General features: G+C 41.2%; 1 long non-coding RNA gene across 1 annotated transcript; it reads right to left on the bottom strand.

Annotated features, from left to right (window-relative positions):
* Positions 1-12,871: 12,871 nt before the first annotated feature.
* Positions 12,872-16,699, bottom strand: LOC130454758 (uncharacterized). The gene is made up of 2 exons (XR_008912570.1): positions 16,643-16,699; positions 12,872-13,155 (listed from the first exon to the last, which is right to left on the bottom strand). It is a non-coding gene; the product is annotated as an uncharacterized LOC130454758 (long non-coding RNA).
* Between the last annotated feature and the right edge of the window lie 4,956 nt (positions 16,700-21,655).

Below are 21,655 nucleotides of genomic sequence, written 5' to 3'. Positions count from 1 at the left end.
AATTCACAACTCTACCAACAATGCATTAGTGTCCCAATTTTGCCTTCCTTTATTGGTCATATTGGCCAATCTGAGAGGTGTGAGGTGGTACCTGAGAGTTGTTTTAATTCGCATTTCCCTAATCAATACTGATTTAGAACATTTTTTCATTATGATTTTAATAGCTTTGATTTCTTTATCTGAAAACTGTTCATATTCCTTGATCATTTGGAATTGGGGAATAACTTACATTCTCGTAAATTTGGCTTAGGTCTCTATAGATTTGAGAAATTAGACCTTTAGTAGAGAAATTTGCTATAAAAATTTCCCCCTAGTTTGTTGTTTCCCTTCTAATCATATTTACATTGTTTTGTTTGTACAAAGCCTTTTTAGTTTATTATAATCAAAATTATTCTTTTTACAATTTGTAATAGTCTCTATCTCTTGTTTGGTCATAAATTCTTCCCTTTTCCATGGATCTGACAGGAAACCTATTCTATGTTCTACCTAATTTACTTATAGCATCACCCTTTATGTATAAATTGTATATTATTCACTTTGACTTTATCTTGGTAGAGGATATTGGTCTGGACCTAGTTTCTGTCAAACTGTTTTCCAGTTTTCCCAGCAGTTTTTATTAAATAGTTCTTATCCCAAAAGCTGGGATCTGTGGGTTTATGAAATACTAGACTTAATCCTGTATAATGTGAATTTAATATGTTCCATTGATCCATCATCTTATTTCTTAGCCAGGATCAGAATGTTTGGATGATTACTGCTTTATAGTATAGTTTGAGATCTAGAACTGCTCAGTCTCCTTCCTTCCCTTTTTTTTTTTCATTAATCCCTTTGATATTCTTGACCTTTGGTTCTTCCAGATGAATTTTATTATTTTTTTCTAGATCTATAATATTATTGATAGTTTAATTGATATAACACTGAATAGTAAATCAATTTAGGTAGAATTGTCATTTTTTATTGTATTAGCTAGGCCTACCCATGAGCAATGAATGTTTTTCCAACTGTTTAAATCTGACTTTATTTGTGTAAAAATTATTTTGTAATCATGTTCATATAGTAGTAGTCTCTCAGTAATCGAGGATGATGAGATATTCATATAATTTCTGCATTTGTCTTGGGAAGTAGATTGCTAGGTAGATACATTGTTTAGAATTATTTCAAATGGAGTTTCCCTTTCTATCTTTTGCTGCTGAATTTTATTGGTAGTTATGTAGAAATGCTGAAGATACATATGGGTTTATTTTGTATCCTGTAACTCTGCTAAAGTTATTAGTTATTTCAACTAGTTTTTCAGTTGATTCTTTGGGATTCTCTAAGTATATCATCATATCATCTGCAAAGAGTCATAGTTTAGTTTCCTCACTGCCTACTTTAATTCCTTCAATTTTTTCTTCTCATTGCTAAAGAGAGCATTTCTAGTACAATATGAAATAATAGTGGTGATAATGGGCATTTTTGCTTCACCTATGATCTCATTGGGAAGGCTTCTGATTTATTCCCATTGCAGATGAGACTTATTAATTGTTTTAGATAGATATTACTTATCATTTTGAGGTAAGGAATGGCTCACTTATTCCTTTGCTTTCGGGTGTTTTTAATAGAAATGGATATTGTATTTTGTCAAAGGATTTTCTGCAGCTATTGAGATAATCATGTGATTTCAGTAAGTTTTGTTATTGACATGGTCAATTATGCTGACTGTTTTCCTAATATTAAACCAGTCTGGCATAAATTGCACCTGATCATACTGAATGGTCCTTGTGATATATTGCTGTAATTTCCTTGCTAGTGTTTTATTTAAAAATTTTGGATCTATGAATGAAATTGGTCTATAATTTTCTTTCTCTGTTTTTGCTTTTCCTGGTTTAGCTCTCAGTGCCATATTTGTGTCATAAAAAGAATTTGCTGGGATTCCTTCTTTGCCTATTTCCCCAAATAGGCTATATAACATTGGGATTAATTGTTCTTTAAATGTTTGTTAGAATTCACTTACATCAATCTAACACTGGTGATTTTTTCTTAGGGAGTTCATTGATGGTTTGTTCAATTTTTTTCTGAGATGGAATTATTTAAGTGCTCTTTTGTTAATCTGACCAATTTATGTTCTGTAAATATTCATCGATTTCACTAGATTGTCAAATTTATCTCCATATAATTAGGGAAAAGAGCTCCTAATGGTTGGTTTAATTTCCTCTTCACTGGTGGTGAATTCACTCTTTTCATTTTTGATGCTGGTGATTTGATTCTCTTTCCTTTTTTTAATCAAATAAACCAATGTTCTATTTTATTTGTCTTTACATAAAATCAACTCCTAGTCTTTTTAATTAATTCAACAGTTCTCTTACTTTAAATTTTATGGATTTTTCCTTTGATTTTTAGGATTTTTGATTTAGTCTTTAATTGAGGACTTTTATTATTTTTTCTTGTTTTCTTAGTTGCACGTGCAATTCACTGATTATCTTTTTTTCTATTTTATTGATGTAAGCATTTAAAGATATACATTTTCCCCTAAGTACCACTATGGTGGTATCCCATACATGTTGATATGTTGTTTCCTCATTGTTATTCTCTTTAATGAAGTTATTGGTTGTTTCTATAGTTTGTTCTTTGATCCAATTCCTCTTTTAGAATTAGATTATTTAGTTTCCAACTAATTTTTAATTTGTCTTTCCACAGACCCTTATTAATTACAATTTTTATTGCAATTGTGATCTTATTTATTATTTCTGCTTTCCTGCATTTAGTTGTGAAGTTTTTAATATCCTAATACATGCTCAATTTTTAAGTAGGTGCTATGTCCTGTGGAAAAGAAGGATATTCCTTTCTATTCCCATTCAGTTTTCTCCAGGGATTTATTAAATCTAACTTTGCTAAAATTTCATTCACTTTCTTAACTTCTTTCTTGTATATTTTTTAGTTAGATTTATCTAGATCTGAGAGGGGAAAATTAAGGTCCCCTATTAATGTAGGTTTACTATCTATCACCTCTTGAAATTCTTAATTTCTCCTTTAAATTTTTGGAGGCTATACCATTCAATGCATAGATGTTTAGTACTAATATTACTTCATTGTGTGTGGTAACTTTTTATTAAGATATAATTTCCTTCCTTATCTATTTAATTAGACCTATTTTTGTTTTAGTTTTGTCTGTGATCATGTTGCTACTCCTGCTTTTTGTTTTTACTTCAGAGGAAGCCCAATAAGTTCCGCTCCAGTCCTTTACCTTTATTCTGTGTGTGTCTCCCTGCCTCAAATGTGTTTCTTGTAAACAGCATAGAATAGGATTCTGGTTTTTAATCCCCTCTGCTATCTGCTTCCATTTTATGGGTGAGTTAATCCTGTTCACATTCCCAGTTATGATTACCAACTGTGTATTATCCTCCATCTTATTTTCTCCTTTTGATCCTGCTCTTTCTTTCTCTTTTCACTCTGCCCCTCCTTACGTGTGTTTTGCTTTTAGTTACTGCCCTCTTCTGTTACTCCTCCCCTTGTCTTATTCTCTTCCTACTTCTCTATATGGTAAGATAGGATTCTATATCTGGATGAATCTGGTTGTTGTTCCCTTTCTAATCCAGGTACAGTGAGAGTAAGGTTTAAGCATTGCCTATCATCACCCTCATCCTCTCCTCCACTGTAACAATTTTTCATGCCTCTTTAGGTGAGATAATTTACTCTATTCTACTTTTCTCTTCCCGTTTCTCTCAGTGCAATCCTATTTTTCACTGCTTAATTATTTTTGCATATAATGTCATCCTAATCAACTTACTCTTGCACCCTCTATCTATGGATACTCCTAATTGCTCTAAAACTGATAGAAATTTTAAGAGTTACAAATATCATCCTTCCATGTAAGAAGAGAAAAAGTTTCACTTTATTGAATCCCTTAAATTTTCTCTTTCTTGTTTAACGTTTTATACTTCCCTTGAATCTTGTATTCATCTTTTTTTCATTCATCAGATTATCTGTTTAGGTCTGGTCTTATTATCAGGAATGCTTGAAAGTCTTCTATTTTATTAAATTATTATTTTTTTGCCCTGTAAGAATATATTCCATTTTTCTGGGTAGATGATTCTGGGCTATAAACACTAGTTCTTTTGTCTTCTGAAATATCATATTCCAAGCCTTCTAATACTTTAATGTGGAAGCTGCTAAAGTCCTATGTATTCCTGACTGTCTCCATGATATTTGATTTGTTTCTTTCTGGCTGTTTGAAGTATTTTCTCTTTGTTCTGGTAGCTCTTGAATTTGGCTATGATATTCCTGGGAATTGCCATTTGGGGATTTAGTTCAGGAGCTGATCTTTCCATTTCTATTTTATCCTCTTGTTCAAGAATATCATGGCAGTTCCCTTTGATAATTTCTTGTAATATTGATGTCTAAGCTTTTTTTTTTATGACTTTGAGGTAGTTCAATAATTCTTAAATTGCCTCTCCTTGAGCTATTTTCCAAATGAGTTTTCTTCTAATTTTTCATTCTTCTGGTTTTATTATTTCTTGATGTCTCATGAAGTCATTAGCTTGTCCAGTTTTAATGTTTAAGAAATTGTTTCTTTTGTGAGCTTTTTAACCTTCTTTTCCATCTAGTCAATTCTAGTTTTTAAAAAACTCTTTCCTTCATTTGCCTCTTTTTTCATTTGACCAACACTGCTTTACATTGGTTTCATTTCTCTTCCCTATTTTTCCTCTGCTCCCTTATTTGATTTTTTGAAATCCTTTTTTTGAGTTCTTCCAGGCCTGAGACCAATTCTCATTTTTTTTTAAGTTTGGCATGTAGCTGCTTTTATCTCAGTCTCTTTCTGAGTCTATTCCTTGTTCTTCTTTGTCTTCTTAATAATTTTTTGTAATTGGGTTGGTTTTTTTTTAAATGCTTATTCATTTTCCTAGCCTTTTTCTCAATTTTTATTCTTACGTTAGAGGTGAAATCTGTTCTCAGGATACAGGGCATCCTCTCTTTAAACTTCAGTTTTTCGTTGCTATTACCTTCAGTTCTATTTTTGGGTTTCTGCAAGTGTCCATTCTTCCAAGGTGGTACAATGGCCTGTCATCTGGAAGCTCTGAAAGCCACCTCCTACTGCTGATGCAGTCACCCCTAAGGGGCTGCTGATAGCTTGCAGGGCTCATAGCACTATGAGCTGCCTCATTCTGGGTCCTCACGGCAGTCATGGACAGGGGCTCTGGGCCTCCCCTTGCCCCTTACCAGTTAAGCACACTGTAGACTAAAATGAATTGGGGCTTGGAGCCTCACCTTAGGCTTGAGCAGAGGTTTGGAGCCATGCTTTGGACCTACACCCATCAGGCTTACTGAGGACTGCTTTGCACAAGGTCCTGGAATTTCAAGGGATGGACTTGGGTGCTCTGCTATTGGCTTAGACGGTGTCTCATGGTCTCAAAGTTGGCTTGGACCTAGTTTCAGAACCTGAAGCAGTAGATGTGGGTGGGTAGGCTTGCATGCCACTCCTCCTTGGTGCAGCCTTGCTGTGGGTTATGCTTGCCTCTCACCCCAGTGAATCAGATCCTCTCCGCCTACCTTCTAAATTGTTTTCTGCAGGAAAATTGCTTCATTCTATTCTTTTGTTTGTTCTGTCACTCCATTATACATTTTGAAGCATTATTTTTAGATTGGTTGGAGAGGATTCTCAGAGAGATTTGAGCTTTCCATGCCTCTTCTCCATCATTCTGGCTCCATCTCTGACCAAGAATCCCTATTAAATAAAAGGTTTTTCAGTGTCACCATAGTATCCTAAAAAAGTGAAAATCAAACCTAATGGGAAGGACTAAGCCTTTAAGGGCTTGCCATGTGCTGGGCACTGTGATAAGTGCTTTACAAACTATCTCATTTAATTCTCACAACAACACTTTCCAGGGTTCTATTCTGGTTCCCATTTTTACAACTGGTGAAACTGAGGCAGAGTTTAATGGTATCTGAGGTTGGATTTGAACTCAGATCTTCCTGACTCCAGGTTTAACACTTTATCCATTGTGCTGCCTAGGGGCCTCTAAACGCACAAAATGTATATCCAAGTAAGATACATTAGAGGTCATAGTTCTACCAACCAGGTCCCAGTATGATGGAGAAGGGTGGTAAAATGCCTCTGATGAAACTGTAAGTCTCCACCCTTAAACTGCGCTCCAATAAATGTGGAGAGAAGGAAGCACGCAATAAGCCTTCATCCGCAAAGCTATTTGAGGCTGGATTTTTCTTACATGGAGAAAAAGTCTCACTTCTATTGTAGCTTAGCAGAAAAATCTCATGTCTTTAATCTCATTATCTTAGCTTTTGATTCAGTTCCTTGGGAACTATTTTGTTCTCTCTGTGTCTCTGTGTCTCTGTCTGTCTGTCTGTCTGTCTCTTTCCTCTTCCTCTTTCTCTTTCTCTCTCTCTGCTTCTCTGCTTCTCTGTCTCTGTGTCTCTGTCTGTCTGCCTCTGACTGTCTGTCTGTCTGTCTCTTTCCTCTTCCTCTTTCTCTTTCTCTCTCTCTGCCTCTCTGCTTCTCTGTCTCTGTGTCTCTGTCTGTCTGCCTCTGACTGTCTGTCTGTCTGTCTCTTTCCTCTTCCTCTTTCTCTTTCTCTCTCTCTGCCTCTCTGCTTCTCTGTCTCTGTGTCTCTGTCTGTCTGCCTCTGACTGACTGTCTGTCTGTCTGTCTGTCTCTTTCCTCTTCCTCTTTCTCTCTCTCTGCTTCTCTGCTTCTCTGCTTCTCTGTCTCTGTGTCTCTGTCTGTCTGCCTCTGACTGTCTGTCTGTCTGTCTGTCTGTCTGTCTCTTTCCTCTTCCTCTTTCTCTCTCTCTGCTTCTCTGCTTCTCTGCTTCTCTGTCTCTGTGTCTCTGTCTGTCTGCCTCTGACTGACTGTCTGTCTGTCTGTCTGTCTCTTTCCTCTTCCTCTTTCTCTCTCTCTGCTTCTCTGCTTCTCTGCTTCTCTGTCTCTGTGTCTCTGTCTGTCTGCCTCTGACTGTCTGTCTGTCTGTCTCTTTCCTCTTCCTCTTCCTCTTTCTCTCTCTCTGCCTCTCTGCTTCTCTGTCTCTGTGTCTCTGTCTGTCTGCCTCTGTCTGTCTGTCTGTCTGTCTCTTTCCTCTTCCTCTTTCCCTTTCTCTCTCTCTGCCTCTCTGCTTCTCTGTCTCTGTGTCTCTGTCTGTCTGCCTCTGACTGTCTGTCTGTCTGTCTGTCTGTCTCCCCCACCCCTTGGTGAGCACTGATTTTACCACACATGGTAACAGCTTGAGTGGGCGCTTTACCTGGCGATTTAGAAGGCAGATCATCTTATTTGAGAGTGAAAAGAGAAGAAAATCAGCATCCATCTTAACTCTGGTTCTTGTTTCCTTACAAATGAAGCAGGAAATTGCATGTGAGAGGCCCAAGTCAGTGCCATCCACGTGTCAGCAGTTCTGTAGAATTCCACCCCAAGATGGACGTCTCCCGAACCCGAAAAGTCAGAGAGCACAGAGAAAGAAGGACAAAGGTTGGCAGCCCCAGGCTTGCTTGTGACACTTCACTGACAATGCCAAAAACATGGCTCTTGCCACTGGGGTCTTGCTAGATGGAATCATTTTTGTCTTTTTGAATTCTCTATTAGGTTCAAATTTTCTGTTTTGACAAGAATTTTAGGCATCTCTGCAATCGTTTCTATTTTAAAAAGTCCTTACTTTCTATCTTGATAACAACCCTAAGACAGAGGGGCAAGAGCTAAGCAAAATAGGTTAAGTGACTTACCCGGGGTCACATAGCTAGGAAGTATCTGAGGTCAGATTGGAACCCGGATTTTTCCAATTCCAGACCTAGTGCTCTATCCATTATGCCACCTGGCTTCCCTCAATCATTTTCATATAACATGGTCACTCCCACCTGTAAAATATATTAAAGTTATACAAAGTATTTTTTTAAATTTTAAACTCACCTTCTGGCTTAGAATCAAGTATTGTGGGAGCTATGAGACCCTGGGCAAGTCACTTAACCCCCATTGCCTCTCCCTGACCACTCTTCTACCTTAGGACCAATACACAGTATTGGTCCAAACACAGGTGGCAAAGGCTCAGCAGTTGGGGTTAAGTGACTTGCCCAGGGTCATCCAGCTAGAAAGTGCCTGAGGCCAGATTCGAACCCAGGACTTGCCATCTCTAGGCCTGGCTCTCAATCCATTGAGCCACCTCACTGTCCCCAAAGCCTTGTTTTTCAATGAAGAAGATCAGACTGATGTTTGGAGGCAGGTACAAGACTAGCGTGGGGAAGGAGTTTGGGTCACTACTCCCCAGGATTCCATAACAACAGGTTATACCAGCTCCCTACTAAGGACAGACCTAAAGGTGCTCCCTTTGCCCCAGTGCATACGTCGCTCTTCTGTAAGTACATGATGCAAACTTTGCCAGCTCTGTGCCTGATGCCCTCAGTCTAACTGCAGAGAAGAGGATCATGGCGTCCTCAATGGCTCTCGGGAATCGGGGATGAGAGGATCAGAGGATCAGAGATTGCTGGCTGCAAGGAACCTTGGAGGCCACTGAGCTCTCATTTCACAAATGGGGATATGGCTACTAGATCTGTTTCCTGGAAAGATCGAAGAGAGAGAAGATAAACCCCAAATCTGGAGCAGGGCTTTCTGCTGTGGCTGAGCTCAGAACAAATTGGGGCTACATGAATGTAGGACAATAGACAAGAAGATACTATCCAAAGTGCTTTGCACAGTGCCTGGCACACAGTAGGACTTTAGGAACACTGCTTCCCTCCTTTCAGCTCCCTTTTACGTGTTCACTTTCTTCATGCAATGGTATTTTATGACTTCATGTGTTCTACATCAAGGATGTCCCAGTGAAAGACAGGGTGGTCTCATGAGAAAGATTCTCTTTGATCTAAAGGGGGGCATTATTATTCCCATTTTTCAGATGTGGAAACTGAGGCATGGGGGCAGATAGTGACTTGCCCAGGTCACACAGCTAGTAATGAGTTCAAATCCAGCCTCAGACACTTACCAGCTGTGTTCTTCCTAACTCCAGGTCTTTCACTGCATACATTATACCATCTAAGCTGCTTTGAAATGTTGTTGTGAGGATCCAGAGGGATAAAGTATAAAACAGTTTGCAACAACGATCTTCTTGGACCCCAGCCTTCAGATCCCTGTGCCTTTCCATGAATTAACCTGGCTTGGACGTGACACTCCAGCCTCCTCCTCTCCACCTAGCCCCTGGCTTCTGATGCCTAGTGCAAAACGACTGGGTTGCTCCTGCCCTCTGTCTTCATCCCATGCCCCCGTACTCCAGCCTCTACCTCCTGTCAGGCACTTTTGGATCAGCAAAAGTTCTGCCTAACTATTCCAGCTGAGTCCAAACACTGCTGCTGCCCTCCCTCTCCCAGGCTTTCCACACACAGCCCCAGGAACAGTTATCAGATCCCCTCTAGGACCCCTGGAAAGTACATATCAATTGATTTTCCCATGATGCCAGTCACCATCCTCGTGGCATCCCTAAATCATCCCCTCCAGCCACTATTTCCATATTTGTGTTGTCTTCCATTAGAATATAAGCTCCGTGAGGGCAAGCACTGCCTTACTTTTGAATATATTTGTATCCTCAGCCCTTAGCACAGTGGCTGGCATTGAGGAAGATGGGGAAAGCTCTAACTAACGCTCAGAGGAGTTGCAATTCTCCCTTCAAGAGGCACCTTCAGGAATCCTGAATGTCTTGAGCATAATTAGCATCCTTGCTTCTACTCTTTCGACCTGACCTCACTAATAAGCAGAGTCTAAATAACTAAAGGGAGTTAGCCCAGCTGCCCCTTCTTTGAAGGTCCCTTGCCTTTGATTACATTCTGCATCTGGTTTTTCTCTGCACTCTCTTAATTGTCCAAATTGATAGCAGTTGTGGCCTGCATACTGTATAATAACCTCCGTGGGAGTCTTGCCGTGTGGCTTAGAGAAAGCCAATCTAAACTCAACAATAATAGCTAGCATTTATCTTGGGCTTTAAAACTTAGTATAGCTATCATCTCACTGGATCCTCGCCACAACCCTGGCAGGTGGGTGCTATTATTCTCCCCATTTTACACATGAAGAAACGGAGGCAGATTCGAAGTTAAGTGACTTCGTCAGGGTCACACAGCTACTAAGAGTATGAGATCAATTTGAACTCAGAGCTTTCTGACTCCAAGTCTGAGGCTCTGTCCGCTCCATCTAAATTTCAGTTCTTGTCCCCGTCCTTGTCTTTGTCTTCTGCAATTGTAGAATAAAGTCACTAGTTCCTCAGCTAATTTGCTTTATTAGAAGATTTTTCAAAAATTTAGTGGTACACAGTGCTTGATAAATTTGTGTTCATTCATCCACCCATCCAGTCATTCCTGGTCCACCAGAACATGAAGATGATGGGAGCCATGACAAGGGAGTCTGTTCAAGTCCCCACAGGAAGAAACGCACAAAGGCTAAAAGGATCGAAGACTAAGTTGTTGTTTTTTCATAACTGACAGCTCTTGCCCCGTGGGCTTCTGATTCTTGATGTTGGTTATCGTGGCGGTCTTGGGTTTTTTCTTTTATTTTTATGGAGGGAGATAGTGAAATGGGTCCCAGCATCAGGAATGTGTTCTGAGGACATGGAAGAGGATGGCTTTGCCTCCTTCTTATCTTACTTTTGCTTCGGACTGAAATTGATTTTCATGATAAACGAGAGGATCTTGGGAAGGCTTGGGAAGTAATTGAAACAGAAGTCAATAACCTCAGACACAAACCTGGAAGAGAAAAGACTTCCACTGAGGCTTGAAGCACTCTACTTGGCTTTTGTCATCTCAATATGGTGGCTCTGACTTTCAAACTGCCCTTGCCGAGCAGTTTCTAGCAATTATATTTCAGTTGACTGAAACGGAAATTGTCTGCAAGTGGCCCAGAAGAGATGAAGCCCGGAGCATGGGAGAGGGGGAAATTCCCAGCAAGGACACCTCGCTGGCAGCCAGCACCTGACTCCTAGTGACCAGTGATGCAGTATACACAGAGGCCCCAGTGTCTAGCCATCACCAGGGGCTCCAGCAGGTCCGGCTCAGTAACCCGTTCAGTGGAGAAGCCACCAAAAAACAACAACCCAACAGTACAATTAGAGGAAGAAGGTGAGTGCTCATGGTATCGGGGACGTGGGGCGCTCCTCCTCCAGAAATGGGCTCCTTAACCCATGATGTCTGTGTGAGCCCACGTAGAAACTCGGATGGGTGTGGATCTTTGGGAGGGGTTGCCCCTAGCCTGGGGGGAGGAATGTTCCATCATGACTTCCTTACTAGGCTATTTCATTAAGAACATTCCCTTTACATAGATTTTACCCTCTCCTGAATTGACGAGCTGGGGAAATGGGCAAATAGGTGAGCGGTGAAGGAGGATCTTTTGGGTGGATGAGGACACAGAAAATCCTTGAACCTATGGTAGCTATTGGGAAGGGGGTGGTCTGGGTGTTACATTTGGAGGAGTCTACTAGAATGCTCTAATAATCCTTTGGAAAGGAAGAAAAGACTCATCTATATATATATGTGTGCATGTTTATGCACGTGCATGTGCGTATATAGTATGTTTGTGTATACACGTGGTGTGCATGTATGTCTATTCCCATGTTCGTGTGTGGATACATGTGTTTGTATGTGCATGTATGTATGTGTTTTTCAGATTCTGGTTGTAGTAGCTCATGCTGAAATGCATGAGTTGCCTCAATCGCTCCTTTCTACAAAAGGAATTTATACGGGCTGTTGGATCATATGTCCTTCTACAAGGGACTCAATATGGAACATAGTGGCCCCATTTAGAGGAGAACCCTGGCCACCAAATGAGGAACATGCCCCTGAGGCGATTCTGGGGTAGCACAGGACTTGGGCAGAGAAACCTGGGAGATCCTGGAAGAGGTTCAGAGAACTTAGGCTACATACACTGGACAGGGTACGTACACTGGAGATAGGATGCTCTGAGGCTACAGTACCTGAACGTCTGTGAGTGCTGGAGAATCCATTAGGTAATACCAAGCACCAAGAGGAACGCCCACACGCGGCTCCTAACTACCTCCCAGAAGGACAGCCAGGTGTCTGAATTTGTGCTGGAGAAGATGCTACAGTCGTTTAGTCAACAAACATTGATTAGGTGCCTACTATGTGCAAGGCACCGTGTCGAACACGGAGACAAAGAAAGCTAAAGACAGCCCCTGCTCTCTGGGAACTCACAGTATAATGAAGACCATGATCGGGGTAACAGAGTCGCTGGGGAGCCCATGGGCCCTGCCACTTGGTCTCAGGTTCTCAGAGAGCTCTTCACACAGAGGACCAGTGTCCCTCTCCTTCAGCAAAACAATGCTCCGGCATACATCAATGTTGCCTTATGCAGACCTGAGCAAGCCCTTTGTTTCTCATACTGACTGAGGGCACTCCTATCCCAAGAGAGTGATGGTCCCCAGACACCCACAGTATTTGCCAATAGAGAGATTTCTGTTGTTGTTCAGTCATTTCAGTTGTGTCTTACTCATCATGACTCCATTTAGGGTTTTCTTGATTCAGGAGTAGTTTGCCATTTCCTCCTCTAGCTCATTATACAGATGAGGAAACTGAGGCAGAATCAAGTGACTTGCCCTGGGTCACACAGCTAGTAAGTGTCTGAAGCTTGATCTGACCTCAGACCTTGCTGCCTCCAGGCCAAGGACTTTATCCACTGTGCCACCTAGATGCCCGGATAGAAAGCTAAGAAGCTCATCTCATCCACAGATTGGAGCTCTTCACTTTGAAGTGGATTGTCAGCAAGGGCAAAGATGATGTGCATAGAGCTAAATGTAAAGTTTAGACACTTAGATATAGTGTCAAAAAATATAGCACTGATCTGTCTTTTAACCAGGGCCAAGTTAGAGGCTGCTTGCCAGAGCTGAATGGAAACACAGGCTAACTCTGAGCTTAGTGGGTAATTTATTGACCAGGGGAGGCAGAGAGGGAAGCAGATGCTCTGTGACATAAGCCAGGTGAGTTCATAACTAAGGTGATGCCCTCTCCCCCTGAAAGAACAAGGCTGCGATCCTCAGGGAGCTGGGCCATCATCAAGTGGAAGTGCAGTTGAAGTCTGGGACTCTTGCCAGAGTCTGAGCCATCAGTGGATGTGAACTCAGTTGTCTTGAGTTAATGATCTTTACTTTGGTTGTTCTTAACTGTCAGTGGGACTAGCTCCTTGGTGAAGGGCTACAGGAAATGATATTAGACACGAAGTAAGACACTGCTTCAGGCAGTTAATTTCAGGCCCTAAAGTAGAAAGAGAAAGACATACACAGAGATAGATAGACAAACAGACACAGATAGAGACAGACGGACGGACGGACTGACAGACAGAAGGATAGATAGATAGATATATAGACAGACAGACAGACAGACAGACAGACAGATAGATAGATAGATAGATGGATAGATTGATAGATAGACAGACAGATAGATAGATAGATAGATAGATAGATAGATGGATAGATAGATAGACAGACAGATAGATAGATAGATGATAGAAATGATAGAAATATAGATAGATAGATAGATAGATAGATAGATAGATAGATAGATAGATAGATATAGATAGATGGATGGATAGATAGACAGACAGACAGATAGATGGATGGATAGATAGGTAGACAGACAGACAGACAGATAGATAGATAGATGGATGGATGGATAGACAGACAGACAGACAGACAGATAGATAGATAGATAGATAGATAGATAGATAGATAGATAGATAGATAGATAGATAGATAGATAGAAGGATTAGACAGACAGATAGATATGTAGATAGATAGTTAGAGAGACAGACAGATCTATATCTATTAAGGTTTGTATTTTTTAAACCCTTACCTTCTGTCTTAGAATCAATCATATGTATTGGTTCTAAGAGAGGTAAGAACTATACAGTTGGGTGTCAAGTGACTTGCCAAGGGTCACACAGCTAGTACATTTCTGAGACTAAATTTGAACACAGGACTTGCTGCCTCCAGGCCTGGATTTCTATCCACTGAGTCATCTAGCTGCCCCTAAAGGATATATTGTTGAGACAACAGCAGAAATTGGAATCGTGATAGAAGGCTGTTATCAGTGTTTGATCCCACCCATGTTACCAAGGAGCCATAGTGCTTTCCCAGTAGAATGTAAGCTCCTAGATGGCAGGGACTTGGAGTTGTTCACCCACATTAAGTATACTGTTCCATGACATCCACATAGTGGGAATAAATGAATGAGCATTCATTGAGCACTTATTCTGTGCCAAGCAGAACAGCTAGGTGGTAGGTAGTAGAATGCTGAGCTTGAAGTTAGATTCTGCTTCCTGAGTTCAAATCTGACCACACTTACTAGCTGTGTGACCCTGGTTAAGTGACCGAACCCTCTTTGCCTCATTTTCCCTCATCTGCAAAATCATCTGGAGAAGGAAATGGCAAACCATTCCAGTATCTCTGCCAAGAAAACCCCAAATGGGGTTACACAGAGTTGGACATAACTGAAAAAAAAACACAACTGAACAAAACAATGCCAAGTGATGAAAATACAAACCCCAAAGCAAGGCATTTGCTACCTTTGAGGCTCTTGCCTTCTAATGAGGGAGACAACATATATAGTGGAGTCTAAAGGAGGAGCTTTTTGATTTGTGAAGTCCCAGGCATGGTGAGTAGAACCGTGGGGGAGTGAAGATGCCCTTTCCGTTAGCAATGGCAGTATTAATTCTAGATCCCAGAGGTGAGAGGTAGAAAGGAGATAATTGGAGGGGAATAGAAAGCAGGTTTGGACCCAGCTAGACCACTCAGTGGTTCAAGTGACTTTATGTTTATGTACACACCAACTAGAAGGGACTGATTGGAGGGCGGGGAGGATACTCCAAACCTGAGTGGGTAAAGTCCCTCCAGGATGTTTTCTCTATAGATTTGTACCTCATTGGATAACCTTTCCCAGTTTGGGTGCCCAGAGGGCAAATTCAAGCTTTCTGGGAGCCCCTCTGATTTCCAGAGAGAGCTGAGGGAGAAAGTGCTTGCTTTGGGCAGCTGGACAGAGGGATGGGGCATGCAAAAATTGTCTTCAGGCTGCTGGGAAGAGGGGGAACAGAGTAGCTCCCCTAGTGCCAGCTGTGTACAGGTGCCACATCTTCACCAGCACTGGTATGTAGCATCTGGGGATCTGTAGCTGGGAAAAAAGCAAGATGGCTGGAGGAGAAATAAAGGAAAGTCAGTGAAAGAACATGGGGAACAGCAAGAGAGAAGGAGTTCTAGCAGGGAAGATGACACGGCCAAACTGTGACATGCTGGCACTAAGGAACCAGAGGAGATATGTAATAGATGATTATGAATAATTTGGGAACTTAAGGGAGATGATGAAATGACCATAGATTTAGGATCCATCCACAAAATTTTCATAAAGCCATTTGGATAGATGAGATGGTAATGAAGAAAAAGACATGAAGCAATGAAGAAAGTAATGTAATGAAAAAGGAATGAAGAAAGCTTAGAGAAAAGAAGGCTAAGGCAAGAAGAACATTAGGGGGCACCTAAATAGAGTGAGGTAGAGTTGTGAGAACACAATAGAAGGAGAGCCAAAAAAGAAAAAAGAAAAATAAGAAGAGGACAGTCAGAGGAGGAGAATAGAGAGAGTCACTCTCAAGGAAGCCAAGGACAATACCAACGTAAATAACTCGTTAAAAGGCCAGAGTGCAAAAATGAGGAGGATCACAGGCTCATCGCTTCAGACCTGGAGAATGCATGGGCCATCTAGAGCAATGCCCTCACTATACTGACAAGGAAACTGAGGCCCAGGGAGGTTCAGTGACTTGTTCAAGGTCATACAAGTAGCTGATTCTTTTGACTCCAAATGCTGTGATGGGCATTTCATCAATACTTGATTGATTTGTACCAAAGACATTTTGTTCTATGGCCATGACAGCATCACATTGTGAGTCTAGACACATAAGTCAAGAGAGGACACTTCATCTAGTAAGAAACAAATTTTACTAGCTCAAAATGGCATCTGATGTCTGGAAGAAGTGTGAAACTAGTGTCTGATGTGCTCAAGGGGAAGTGCTGCCAAATCATACAGCATACTTGGAGGATCTGGGCACCAGCAAGGTGCTAGAATTGGTGTCTTTATTTTTTTTCTTTTTTATAACTGGAAGGAGAAAGAAAACGGGAAAAATATATGTGACATCTTAGTAGAGACTCTTATTTCACCAAATAGAAGCAATCAGTCTTACCCACTCTGGAACCAAAACTTTTCTGCAGTTGAGACAAATTTTGGGGACAAATATTTTTATGCAAATGGATTCCCTGCCAGGATCTGCTTTGATCAAGGGAGAGATTTTTTAAAATTGAGGTATATAAGCCAGTGGAATTGCTTGTCATCTCCAGGAGAGGGGGGGGGAAGAGGGGAGGAAAAGATCATGAATCATGTGACCACGGGAAAAAATTCTAAATAAATAAATAAATGTTTAAATAAATAAAATTAAAAACATCGAGGGGGGTTTGTCCTTGATAATAATCTTAAGAGGTCTAGAAACACAGCTTTCCTACATTCATGGGGATGCACATTCTGAATTAGATGCTATTGAAAAGGCTGTTGGGGAAATAGTTGCTACAGTGAAAAGATCACTGACTTTGGGGTCAGAGTAACTGAGTTTGAATCCCGACTTTGTTACACTTTACTCTCTGACCTTGTTTCCTCATCTGGATTAGATGGTTGGATGAGAAGACCTCTGTATTCCTTCCAGTTCTAACTCTAAGATTCTATGAACATTCTGGGGCCTTGGACCCTGAGGAGATTCCATGGAGTTGGGAATTGGCTCACAATGGAACCATGAATGATGCAACCGATCTAACTTCAAATCTGCTGATGTTTGGGCAAGAGCCATGCTTGTTTATTTTTTTAAATAATATTTTCCCAATTACATAGAAAACACTTTTTAACATTCATTTAAAATGTTTTTGAGTTGTCTTATTTGTCCATTAACTTGTGTTTTGGAGTCTCAGAAGATAGAGATCTAGACCATCACATCCTCTATTTCCTGTCATGTTTTTCTATTGATGTCCCTAGCACTTAGCACAGTGCTCTGTAAACAGTAAGTGCTTAATAAATGTTTATTCGGTCATTCACATCTTCACTGAATTGGAAATCAAAAGAGACCTACTGCTTCCCTATGACCTCAGTTAAACTTGGTCAGAAACAAAAAAACCTGAAATATGTGTTGTCACAATGTTCAACAAGAAGACAAATATTCTTTTACAAATTCTTGGTGTGTGAGGAACACACACGAGAGCAGACTAAGAAAAACCAAGTTGTTGGAAGATGAGACAACTAGGAAGTTCATAAAAGAGCCCCAGAGAAGGCCTGTGGCTGGGTAGAGAAAACCCAATGCAAATACCTACCACATACTGGGGAGTTACTCATGTTCCATCACGAGCCAGAGAAAAGGATTAAAAAAAAAAGGCAACCGACTGAGTTCTAAAAACCTTCTCACCAATCACAGAGAGACTGTCAAAGCTAGATTATAGCTCAGAAGATGAGAAAAGAGAAGAGGGTAATTGGAGCACTTTTTTTAATGCCCAGAAGAGAACAGACGGGAGGCCAGAAGGAAACAACCAACCAGGGCAGCTTTGAGAGGTCCATGTTGAATTTATTATAGACTCAAAAGGGAAAGCTGGCTGTATGGAAGAGAGAGTTGTGGTTTCCTGTACAATTCTTTGGCTAGTCGGTGCCTTCCCCCTAAGATTCTCTCCCACTTCCATTCCCTGCATGCATCCTGTATCTACAGAATCATTTGCTTGCTGTCTTCCCCGTGAGATTGTGAGCTCTTTGAGGGTAAGGGCTGTTTTTGCCTCTCTCTGTGATCCCCAATATTTAGCATAGGCTCTGGAACACAGACTGGAAAATCTCCTGTCCCCCCAATTCTACATATATTTATATTCTCATTTTAAATGTTTTTTTCTTAAGTTTAGAATTAAAGAAAAAAATTGTTTAGAAAACTTGAATATTTGCTAGAGCTGCATTGGTGAAGATGTGGCACACATGTAGAGCTGGCACTCCGTCGCTCCTCTTCCCAGCATCAGAGGACATTCTTTGCATGCCCCATTCCTCTGTCCAGCTGTCCAAATCAAGCACTTTCTCCCTCAATTCTCTCCAGAGGGCTCACAGACAACTTGAATTTGCCCTCTGGGCACCAGAATGCTAAAGGTTTGCCAAGCCTGTGTCATGGAAGGTGAGCATGGAGGAGCTTAGACAGAGAGGAGAGAAGAGAGGAAAGCAGATTCAGCAGCCCCTTTCTTGCCTTCACCCTGTTTGCCTCAGTTTCTTCATCTGTAGAATGAACTGGAGAAGGAAATGGTAAAAGGTAAACCACTTCAGTGTCTTTGCCAGGAAAATCCCAAAAGGAGTCAGGAAAACAGACGTGCCTGGAATGCCTGAACTAGTATTACACCTGAGCTGTTGCCATGGGGCATATTTTATGTTTCTGGATGCATGAAACTCTGTTACGCGGTGCTCCATGCTTTGTACTACACTGAGATTGTGTTCTTACTTTAATCCAGTCTACATTGTTACATTCTATTGCTTGAGTGGAAATGATTGTATAGAGATATGATGTGTGGGCTACATTGAATATACTCAATTCTATTTCTACATTATGTCGGTATGTTATTCATACAGACTAGCGAGAGCTGCATGCAGTTTGAGTGTGAATGTCCTGTCTTTATTAGGTTTTGCACTATGGAATTGCATGCTCTTTGCCAATTTGTGTGGCTTAGGGCAGATATTCACAGATGCCCATGGAATCATTCATTGATTTGCTAAACATTATAGATTTTTTTAAACCCTTGCCTTTCATCTTAGAATCAATACTAAGTATTAGTTCCAAGGCAGAAGAGCAATAAGGGCTAGACAATTGGGGTTAAGTGACTTACCCAGGGTCACGTAGCTAGGAAGTGGCTGAGGCCAGATTTGAACCCCAGACTTCCTGCCTCTGGTCCTGGCTCTCAATCCACTGAACCACCCAGCGGCCCCAGCAATATAGATATTTTGCTTGGAGAGAATATAGAGAGAATTTTTTACTGACAAAAATAGAGCAATAAGGCAAAATTGACTATACAGCCTACAGATATCTACAATAAAAACAAGAATGAGGTGACCTTGTTGCAAGCTTACCTTTTGTTCTGACTCAAATCTATTTGTACGCTCTAAGCCAAAGAGGAGCTTAGGAATGTATGACTAAATTAGATGGTTGTCTGTTATAGAGGCCAAAGATTTCTTCCCGGACACAGGCTCTGAAATGATGATTTCATCTTCATTTTCAGATGCTTTGCCTGGCTTTTGTTAAGTGAGTAAGGTAATAAAGACGTAAAGAATTGCCAGCCTGTTTTATCAGCCAGAGGTCCCAGCACACCCTAGCAGATTAAAGCCAAAATAGCCTAAAAATGACTGAAGAGATGAAACCACGAAGAAGGTAGAGATAGCAGCTCCCCGCTGACTACAAGTCCCACAATTCTTGGGAACCAAAAGAGCAGTATTCCAATTGGGACATCACACCTAGCAAGAAGCAAGCCCTCAGGGGCAGCTAGATGCAATGGTGAATAGAGCACCAGGCATAGTCAGAAGGACCCGAGTTCAAATGTGACTTTAGACACTTCCTAGATGTGTGACTCTGGCCAAGACACTTAACACTATTGGCCTAGGTCTTGAGCTTTTGTCTTAGAGTCACTAGGACAGAAAGAGTTTTGGAAGAAAAAAAGAAGGAAGAGGAAGAGAAGGAAAAGGAAAAGGAGGAGGAGGGAAGGAGGAGAGGAGAAGGAGGAGGAAGAGAAGGAGAAGGAGGAGGAGGTGGAGGAGAGGAAGAGGAGGAGGAGGAGAAGGAGAAGGAGGAGGAGGAGGAGAAGGAGAAGGAGGAGGAGAGGGAGGAGGAGGAGGAGGAGGAGGAGGAGGAGGAAAATAAGAAGGAACTTATTGAAAATAGCATACAGGCATCACCAGAAGACATAGCAGCACCATAGACATGATTTACACTGTCAGGTGTGTGACCTGGCCATATATCATCTCTTGATATGTGATTCCAATGTGTGATCTCTATGTGTGCCTATTCTTCCCACTGGTGGTATGTTTCCCCCTAAATAATGAAGGATAGGAGATGTTATATTGGGATTTTTTTTGTATTATGCAATTTCATAAAATTCATTTTCTTTGAACTAATCATTTTCTTCCATCTGACTACAGAAACAATATAAATCAGTGGCTGGGGGCTCATGAGTAATGGTTTTGGTGGAGATACACCCAGATTAATTTGAAACTGGGGTAACCCCTGTCAACATGGAATCTAGGAATCCCAAACTTGTTACTGTCAACGTGGAAATCTAGATGTCCCCAGTGTATTAAGTTGGGAGGTAGAAACCCCCTGTTTGAGCTTGTCACAGGAGAGGTTTCCCCCTGAGGGAAGGTCCCACTTCACCAGACAACAGACATCCACTTCAGCTTTGGGCAGTAGGTAGCGCGTCAGTCTCGCAAGCTGAAGGTCCCGAGTTCGATCCTCAGAAGGAGGGTGTGATATGCTGGGAGAGGCTTCTGGAGACACAAGAGCTACTTGACTTCGGATGGGGTCTGCCTCCCACCGGAAGTGGATGTCTATTGTCTGGGGAAGTGGGGCCTTCCCTCAGGGGGAAACCTCTCCTGTGACAAGCTCAAACAGGGGGTTTCTACCTCCCAACTAAATACACTGGGGACATCTGGATTTCCACGTTGACAGTAACAAGTTTGGGATTCCTAGATTCCATGTTGACACCCCCTTGATTTACGAGAGGGCTGAGAGGGGAAGGGGTCTGCTGAAGGGTCCAACATCACACTAGGTAGTGGCAGAGTCCTAATTAGCCATCTTTACACTGTGGTGAGAGGAACCTCGGGGCCAGAAGCAGGAAACACCCCACTATCCATTTTTTACGACATAATGACACACTAAGACATTACACCATATAGAATCCTTGCTCTCTTGGGCAGAAACACTAGTACATTTCTGTGGAGCCCTCCAATATGGGTGGGGTGGGGAGAATTTCTCACTTTAACTAATTATGATTGTGACCCAGGTGTTGAAACCAAATTGACACCTACACTAGGTGATGATTCTATACTGAGGAAGGGTTTGTAAGTGCTATCAGTGTTCTAAATGTCAGTGTCCTGGGGAAAAGTCCTAAACCTCCTGTTCTAGTTATAGCTCTGGCATTAGAGATTTAGAAAGCAGACATTATAGCTCCTTGACCAGAATGAATTCTACTATTCTAGCTATTTCCACATTCTCTTGTTTGATCTTAGCAACAGCCCTGCCAGGCAAGTGATTTAAATATTACATTTTCCTTTTGAAGAAGCAAGCTTAGAGAGGTTATAATAGTTAATATTTCTATAATATTAAAAAATTTGTAAGTGTTTTCCCCACAAAAGCCCTTTCAGACCTGAGACACAAGTATTATGATCTCCATTTTATAGATGAAGAAATTGAGGTTCAAAGCATTTAGGCGACATACCAATGGCACAAAGCTGGTAAGTCTAAGACCTAGAGTCCAATGCCCTAGCCGCTAAGCCAATTGCCCTTTTTGCTGTTGCATAGTGTAGTCAAAAGGTCACTGGATAAAGGAAAACAAGTCTAAGACTTCACATCTCTGATCAATATAATCATCAATTATGATTTCAGAAGGTT

The sequence above is a fragment of the Monodelphis domestica genome, chromosome 5 (assembly GCF_027887165.1).
Source record: "Monodelphis domestica isolate mMonDom1 chromosome 5, mMonDom1.pri, whole genome shotgun sequence".
In the NCBI taxonomy this organism is placed as follows: domain Eukaryota; kingdom Metazoa; phylum Chordata; class Mammalia; order Didelphimorphia; family Didelphidae; genus Monodelphis; species Monodelphis domestica.
Note: the sequence above shows the minus strand (reverse complement) of the source record. Positions and strands in the feature narration are given on the sequence as shown.